General features: G+C 47.9%; 1 long non-coding RNA gene across 1 annotated transcript in view; it reads right to left on the bottom strand.

The window, feature by feature from the left end:
- Positions 1 to 651: 651 nt before the first annotated feature.
- LOC105856041 (uncharacterized) overlaps positions 652 to 8,994 on the bottom strand; it is a 31,420-nt gene continuing 23,077 nt past the window's right edge. The window contains exons 2-3 of the long non-coding RNA XR_001146898.3: positions 7,292 to 7,394; positions 652 to 5,178 (exon numbers count right to left, since the gene is read on the bottom strand). This is a non-coding gene — a long non-coding RNA (uncharacterized LOC105856041). The remainder of the gene's footprint in view (positions 5,179 to 7,291; positions 7,395 to 8,994) is intronic.

Here is an 8,994-nt window from a genome sequence, read left to right as displayed (position 1 = left end):
GCCTCATTAGGGTCTTTATTATGGGTTGAATTGTGTCCCCCCAAAAAAAGATATGTTGAAGCCCTAACCCCTGGTACTGGTGATTGTGACCTTATTTGGAAATAGGGTTTACATTAGATGTAATCAATTTAAGGTGAGGTCATTAGGGCAGGCCCTAATCCAATATTACTGGTGTCCTTATAAGAAGAGGGAAATATAGACACAAAGGCACGCAATTGGAATGTTGGAACGCCACATGAAGACAGAGGCAGAGATTGGAGCAATACGTCTACAAGCCAAGGAACACCCAGGATTGCCAGCCATCATGAGAAGCCAGGAGAGAGGCACGGAACAAGCAATTCCTAAGAGTTCTCAGGAAAAAACCAACCTTGCTACCACCTTGATTTCAGACTTCTAACCTCCGTAACTGTGAGATAACAAATTTCTGTTATTTTGAGCAATGCAGTTGTTGGTACTGTGTTATGGCAGCCCTAGGAAACTAATAGTCACCCAGGGTTATGTATGTTTGAATATCTCCTAAGCTTCTGCAGCCAGAGTCCTGCCCTCCCCGCAGCTCACCAGTGGGCTCTGCCGGCCACACCTCCCCCCCCCCCCCAGCTGTGTGAAGCTGCCAGATCCCAGCGGGACCCACCCTCTATGACAACTCTCCCTTCTGAACACACTCTGGCCCCAGCGGCTGCCTGGGGCCCCACTGTTTGCTTTGGGCAGGCAAGTGCCCAGAGGCAGCGGCAGCTAATGCCAGGGCATCGCCCTTTCTTTACATTCCAAGGCCATTGTGTGTCAGGATACAGGTCTCGTGATTTCTCCCTTGTGATTAATGTTGAAGCCATTTCTTGATGAACTGTCTTAAGAGCACAGTGAAAGTGCGCGTGCGCCCGTACACACACACACACACACACACAGCCTTTGGTTGCCAACTGTGACAGCACTTTTATCTGACCAGCCCTCGCCCCCACCCATTCCTGGGAGTCAGGTAGGTAGCATGGATGCAGGAGACGCACAATGAGGGGAAATAAAGTTGGAATTAATCAGTGATTTGCCTACAGTAGTGATTAACTACAATTTGGGCCTGCTGCCTAGCATTTTAAGCAATGGCCCAGCTTCCTTTAGTTTTCAACTCTCTCACTATGCCAGTAGAAGTCTCTAATAAAATGCTTTCACCTGCTGATGTGTTTGGAGGGCAACATGCCAAACACCATTAAAAATGGTGATGTCCCCAGTAGCTAAAGCTTTCCCTGTGGGCAAACTTAAGCTTTCCACATTCCCCAAAAAGGGGGCGGTGTCAATCATAATTATTCCCAAGTGGGTGTCCTCCTATCAACTAGACTGTCAACACCTCCAGAACAAGGCCCCAGTTTTGCTTTTTTTGATACTTTTAATAATATCTAACAGAATGGGTGCTTCTGGCCTGCTGGTTGGCTTGATTAAATATAGGGGCTTAATCCTAGCCATGATGTCCCTGGCATGCTTTTGTCAGGTATGCCAATTAAGAATTTGGGGACTTGGTGGTCAGCCTGCCTGGATTAGAATCCTGGCTGGCTGTGTGACTTTGAGGAGGTCAGTTAACCTCTCTGAGCTTCAGTCTCTCATCTATAAAATGAGTTGTCAGAATGACTCAATGAGATTGTGGACCTGAAGTGCTCAGCGTTATTAACTGGTGACTGGGAGAGTGGAGACTGACCCAGGTCTGCCTGGCTCCAGAGCCTGTGCCGTTGCCCGTTTTGTCAGCGTGACTTCTCCCGGGTTGCTCTGAAATCTCTCCGCCATGGCGTGAGCTGTCATCATGGAATGCGGGACCAGCAGCCACGTACTGGATGTTGCTAAATTCCTTCCCTAGATGCCTGAGCTGAGGCCCCTGGAACCCCCAAATTCACAGCAAAGGACCCCCATAATACCACTGTACTTGGTGAGCAGGTATCTAGGGAACACTCTTGCTTCTTTGGAAGGAAATAGAAGCTTGCCAAGCTCCCCTCAGGCCTGTCTCCCCGGCTTGTCAAAGGTCCCCGCCGTGAGGACGGGAGCCCCAGGAGAGACCACTGGGCCTGCATTCAGCTCCCTCTGCGCCTCCCCCAGCGGTACCGCTGCCTGTGGTCTCCGCTCAGACCTGGAAACGAGCTCCCTGCTACCCATCTCCATCCTTCCCCTAGAGTTGTCATAACAACGCACCCAAACTGGATGGCTTAAAACAAAAGCCTATTGTCTCGCAGTTCTGGAGGCTGGACGTCCAAGATCAAGGTGTGCACAGGGCCACGCTCCAAGGGAGTCTCCTTCCTTGCTTCCTCCAGTATCTGGAGTTTGCTGGCCACCCTGGGCTTTCCTGGGGTAGATGCTTTCCCTCGGTCACGTGCCGTCTTGTCCGCACGTCGCCCTCCCCTGCGCGTGTCCGTCTCTGTGTCCAAATTTCCCCTTTTCGTAAAGACACCAGTTATACTGAGTTAGCGCCCACCCTAACAGCCTCATGTTAGCGTGACTACCTGTCATGACCTTACCTCTACACAAGCCCACGTCCTGAGGCGCCGGGAATTAGGACGTTAGCATATCTTTCTTTGGGGGGAGACACCCTCTGTGATGGTTATTTTATGCATCAATTTTGGCTAAGCCACAGTAACCAGAAAGTTGGTGGAACATTTTAGGTGTTTCTTAGATGAGAGGTATTTTTAAGGCATATTTTAGATGAGAATAGCATGTAAATGAGTCCATTCAGAGGAAAGTAGATTATCCTACGTAATGTGGGCGGGCCCCATCCACCCGCTGAAGGCCTTCTTGGGAAAAGACTGGAAGAAGAGGGAATTCTGGCAACTGAAGGCCTTCTTGGGAAAAGACTGGAAGAAGAGGGAATTCTGGCAACAGAGCGCCTTTGAACTAAACCGAAACCCGACAGAGGAGGATGCCTGGGGCCGCCTCCCCACCCACCCCACCGCAAACAGCCATCAGTCAACCCCCGAACAAGCACTTCTCAGCCTTCAATTTTTATTAATCCCTTGGCAAAGGAAGGTTGAGCAGTTCAGTCTCAGAGTGAATTGCTTTTGAGAGATGACGGGGAAGAACAAGAAGAAATTCCTTAGCTCCACAAGCTCACACGGTCCCCGAGGCTGGGCTCGTGTAGAAGGAGTCAGAGTAGAATCGTTCTTTGTTCTTTTCAAGTACTGCACAAAATTCGAAAGTGTTGATCACCTTGTTCATTGTCTAGTTGCCTATTGCTGTGTAACAAACAAAACTGCCCCCCAACTGAGTGGCTCACAGTTCACAACTATTTTATTTGCTTGCAATTCTGAGGGTCTGCTACGTGTGCTGGGCTCCCCTGGGTGGTGCTGCTCGGTCTCTCCTGGAGTCACTTCTGCAGCTGCTGTCACCTGGTCGTATGACTGGGACTAGATGGTTCAGGATGGCCTCACACATCTGGCCGTCGATACTGGCTGCCGGCTGGCCTCCACTCTCAATCTCCACGCAGAGTCTCGTCTTCAAGGCGGCTAGGAGCGGCTCCCTTACCTGGTGGCCCTGGGTTCTAAGAAGGCAGGGTTGAAAGCGGCAAGGTGCCTTAAGGCTTAGGCCAAAATATCAAAACTTTCAGAAGTTGCCAAAATATCACTTGCATTGATTTTGTTTGATCAGGTTACAAAGCCTTCCTAGAGTGGAGGCAAGGAGGAATAGAGTCTACCACTTGATGGGGGCGGAGGGGGTGCGTGAAAAGTCACACTGCAAAGAGACGTTCATATATGGATGTGGGGATGTATCACAGACTTTGCAAAGTCTACCCTGTGCACCAAGCAAATTAACCTGGTAAATGCAGTGCGTCAGCTGCGTCTGGATGTGTCAGTGGAGATGAACACGATACTGATCGGGTCCAGACGTCCCAGGGGACTCTGGATGTCTGAGGACGTTGCTGTTTATTGCGCCATTTGATTGAGAGCCAGGTAGGGAAGGGTTTTGGATTCTGCCTGATTCAAAGTCTAGTCTATAAATTTTTTTTCTGTGAAATTAGACATTTGCCTTATCTCTGTTACAGCACCGCCGGAGGCATCTGGTAGGACCTGCTAATGTATGTTCTTAGATTTTCCTTGGCAGAAATTAATTTTTTTCCTTAGAATTCTTTTTTTTTTTTCTCTTCAAGGCTAAGTCTTTGGGTTAATACCAGAGATCTACAATTTATAAATTTGTTCCTCTTGGTTCATTGTTTCAAAATGAAACTTTTAATGGATTCCAAAGACTTAATAAGAGTGCTGCCTAGACACATAATGAAGTCACTGTGCACGTGGTTGACAGGTAGTAATTTATTATTATCCTTGTCCCTGATAAGAGTTATGCTGTGCACAGTGGGTGCCTAATAAATATGAGCTATAACAACATAAGCAATAGAAGAAAGTTTGTCCTTTTGTGTCTCAATCAACCGTTCATAATGCATTCTTCTATTACCACCATGCCCATTTTCTGTTAATTTTATCAATTATATGTAGATGGGAACTATAGCTGTGTGTGTTTATTACTGTTAGTTTAAATGTTCTAATTTATCCTGCCACTGCATTTCACTTAGCATAGCAAAGTCACAATATTTTTCTGTCCCTGCAGTGAAAGATTGTAGTAAGTTGATCTTGCTAACAAGAGATAATTATTAGCTTCCTCAAGAATATTATCCTATATGCATTACTAAGTGTTCTGGAGGATTAATATTTTTATGAATTTTGGACAAGACGAAGTAGCGGCAAAGCGAGATAGGGCTGTTTTAATATTTGTCCTTGCTCCATTTGCATACCCATCACTGGTAATTTGTTAATGCCACTTGTGTTTCAGTCTGTGGTCACGCGGAGAATTAATGCACCTCTCCTAGCTAAAACACCCAATTCCGAAGTGAGAATGCGGCAAGTCAGAACATTAGATGATTCTGGCAATCATGAGGTTTGCATTCAAGAGCAACTTCTTTGCAGGGTGATGCTTTTCTGAAAAGTCGGCAGTGAAATGGCAGATTTTAAGCACGGTTCATTGATGTTCAAGGGTTTCTTCCTCAGATGAGCAGAGCTATTCTGGCACTTGGAATTGCATAGTTTTTTTGTTTGTTTATTTGTTTTGTTTCTGTTGTTGTTAGGAGCATGCAGGGGGAAACAGAGGGTATTTAAAATTCAATAGAGGATCTCTGCCAGTCAGAGGTCGGTCCGTGGGGGCTGGAAGCCTTTGATTGCCAAACTAAGGATCCAAAAGAAATGAAAATCTGAAATTATTGGGGCCTATTTGCACACTGATTGTACTAGACACCCGAACCAACCTGCATATATGCCTATGTTAAAACATTTAATTTTTTCATATCTTTCCAGTGATTTCTTCTATTTAGGAGAACTTTAGATAAACCACAAGGAGGTAAATATTGATATAACATTAACTTGAAGCTGGAATTTGGCTGTTATTATCAAACATTTATGAAGTGTCTATCATTTATAAACTTCAATCATTCATCAGTTCAATTTTTTCAATCATCAAATAATTATTGAAGGTCTCATAGGTGCCAGGTGCGTGGCAGGTTTCTAGAATGCCAAAGGAGTTTGCAGGCTAGATGGGGAGCGAGACTAGCAAGCTGGGGGTTTCCACACAGGGGGATTTATGGTAGGCGTCGGCACAGGGCCCAGTGCAGCCAACGTGGCCTCTCTGAAGGAAGTCACCTCGCTGAGAGGGGAGGGTGGAGGTGGAGGGACAGCCAGGTCTTGTGGGATTAAGACCCAGGCTCCGGTGTCTGGACAATGGGGAGGATTGAAGGCTTTAAGAAAAGAAGTGACATGATCGGGCTGCGGTTTTCAAAGCCTATTCTGCTTGCAGGGGGAGGCTGGCTTAGAGACGCAGCTTAGGTAGGGCTGCCAAAACGCGGAGCCAGAAACGGGGCTTCTCGGGCAAGCAATTTCTCCAGGGAGTGCTTTCACGGGAAACGCGGACAGGGCGGGCTCAGGAGAGGCCTAGCCTCTGCCTGACCCCGAGGGAGCTCTGGAGGCAAGGGGGCCTTCGTGACCACTTAGCAGGCAGGTGCTGCTGTGGGCTGTCCCCGGTGGGAAGGCAAGCCAGGTGTTTCCAGGTGATGGGCGCTTTTCTCTCAGGGCAAGTCTCCGGAGAAGGGAGCAGCTGTGAGCTGTTAGCAGGCAGCACGCATGGCAGTGGGGGGACGGGTGTGGCAGCCCAGGCAGGGTCACCAGGAGAGCAGGGGGGGGGGGGCTCTTGACATCCTCCACATGGGGGAGATTGCTTTCCACTGCTGGAAAGGAAAGGACAAATCAGTTCCTCTAATGGAAAATGCATTAGGCTTTTTAGAGGGAGCTCCTAAGTGAGGAGGAAGAGCAACAGGACATACCAGCAGCTGGCTGAGGGCAAGACCTAGGCAGTGTATCCACCGACCATGAAGAAAAGAGGCCCACAGCTCAGAATTAATCAGAGGGAAGGGGAGTGGGATCTCAGTGACATTGAGGTATGTGACAGGCGAAGCAGGGATAAGGCTATGCTAACTTTCTAAAAATAAATAATTCTCTCTTGTTTCCTTCGGAGATGTGCAGGGTGATTTGCAAACATTTGCAGGCGAGTTTTCATGGGGCTGAACTGCAGGCACAGCTCCTGCTGACTTCACAGGGAGCTCCCGGGGGACGCACAGCAAGGTGAGACCTCGGTTCTGGGTAATTAAGACTCACGGCTCCCTTGTTAGCAGAAACCTCCGGAGCACATGATTGAAATGCAGCGGGCTTGCGGTCCCGCGGCCATCAGAAGCCCACTCGAGCCATCATTAATTTCGCTAGCCTTCGCTTTCGGAAATCAGAGGATGGCATCACTTTGATTAAGAGGGACACTCCCGCTACAGACACTCGGCAGAGTCAGCCGTGTTGGTCCGTGTCCTCGGAGCTGCTCGCTGACGGTGGCACCGCCGTGCCACGGCGGGTTGGCGTGGAGTAGGAGTTGCCCAGGTCGGCTCTGACTCATTGTCGCTTTCTGAGCAGGTGAAGCTCGCCCCAGACGCTCCACCTGCACTCCTTTCTTAGGTTCTTCTCCTTTTCCTCTTCCCTTCCTGTCCCCGTCTCTAAGACACAAAGGTGCCCGTGGGTGGCCAGGCCTGGACAGGGGGATCTCTCTAGAACACTCCTGGACCCGCCCTTGCGTCTGGGTGATGGAGGGACGAGAAAATGAATTAGCAGGTGCAGAGAATCGCCACGTGCGGGGTGCTGTGTGGCAGCTAGGAAGAGTATGAAGCATTCTGCAACACTTTCCTGACCCTCAAAGAGCTTAAAATCTTCCCGAAGAGGCTCGTCTCTACTCAGGATAAGATACCTACCAACGGCGGTTACCTGCACAGCTTTGGAGCCAGATGACTCTGCCGCACTCGCTGTGTGACCTCAGGCACGTTATACAGCCTCTCTGTGCCTCAGTTTTCTCATCTGTAAGATGGGGATAACAAAAGAACCTACCTTAGTGGTGTATTTCTGAGTAATAAACAAATTCCTGAAAGGGCTTAAAATAGGACGAACAAAGCAACAGACATTGACAGAGCATTCGCTGTGCTAAGTGCTTTTATCATTACCCACCTTTTACCAACTAGGAAATGGTGTCTCAGAGAAGTTAAGCAACTTGTATAAAACCACAAGGCTGGGAAGTGATGGAGTTGGGATTTGTACCCAGAGCAGAGGCACTAAGCCGTTACTCCGTCACGTGTCTCCTGTAAGACAATCGCGAGGGCCGAATGTGTTAGATGCTCGGAGGATGAAGAGCTCTCTGGGAGCCGCAGCCATCACGGGGGTTTCTGCCGAGTCTTTCACTTGTGGGCAGGAGATTCATGCATTCGTTCGGCCGGTAGTTATTGAGCACACAGTACGATCCGCCACAGAGCTAGTAGAGCCACCGTGAGGAATGACGAGTGCTTTCTACTCGCAGTTTAAAGGGGAAGAATAAACAACCAAGCACCAGAGGGGCAGGTGGTGGGCTTTGCAAGGTCAGGAGCTTGAGGAAGGAGTGCGCCAGTCCCTCGCAGATGGGAAGGTGTGGAAGAAGGGAGGGTGGAGGCTGGAGGCCACAGCCTGGGCAGGGGCGCAGGGGCCTGGGACAGCTTCAGGAAACCCTAGGTGTCTAAAAGGCTGACGCCAACGGTGAAGGAAGGTGGGCACGATGGTGAGACACCATTGTAACCAACACCCCTGGAATGCTGGTGGTGTGTTCAGCACTTTGCACAGTCTCTGTTTATTCTTTTCCTGGAGTGGACAGACCACGGCTGGTAAGCCAAGCATGATTTTTACATGATTTTCGTGATAGGGAACACTAACTTTAAACCCTAATCAAGCAAAATGTTATCTTCCTCCCCGAAAGAATTCTATTGTTCTCATTAGTAGTCCTGCATTACAAAAATTGTCCTCAATTAGTATTATTTTTTCAGCTTTTATCGAGGTACAATTGCCAAATAGAAATTGTACATATTCAAGATATACAATGTGATGATTTGATATATGTATACGCTGTGAAATGATTACCCCAATCAAGTTAATTAACACATTCATCACCTCACAGAGTTAATATGTTTTTTCTTTTCATGTGTGGGAAACACTAAAGATCTCTCTTAGCAAATTTCAAGTATATATATATATATAATACAGTATTATTAACTATGGCCACCATGCTGTAATTTAGATCCCCAGAACTTATTCATCTTATAAATTTATACCCTTTGACCAACATCTCCCCATTTCCCCCACCCCTCAGCCCCTAGCAACCACCATCCTACTCTCTGCTTCTGTGAGTTCCAATTATTATTATATTTTGAATTTTGTCAGTAAAAATGTGGATATTTATTTTCTTTCTAGATTCTTAAGTATCTACAGAGAGACTCAGTTTTGCTTCTTAACTTGCAAAACCAGACATATGTACTATCTGGCCCTTTATAGCCAATGCTTGCCAACCCCTGTTCTTCCCAATGCCCATGAGGCTTTATTCCCATTTAAGGATCAGGGAACTGAGGTGCAGAAGGATTAAGTGATGTGACTCTGGGCC

This window comes from Microcebus murinus, chromosome 3 (assembly GCF_040939455.1).
Source record: "Microcebus murinus isolate Inina chromosome 3, M.murinus_Inina_mat1.0, whole genome shotgun sequence".
NCBI classification, from domain to species: Eukaryota; Metazoa; Chordata; class Mammalia; order Primates; family Cheirogaleidae; genus Microcebus; species Microcebus murinus.
Note: the sequence above shows the minus strand (reverse complement) of the source record. Positions and strands in the feature narration are given on the sequence as shown.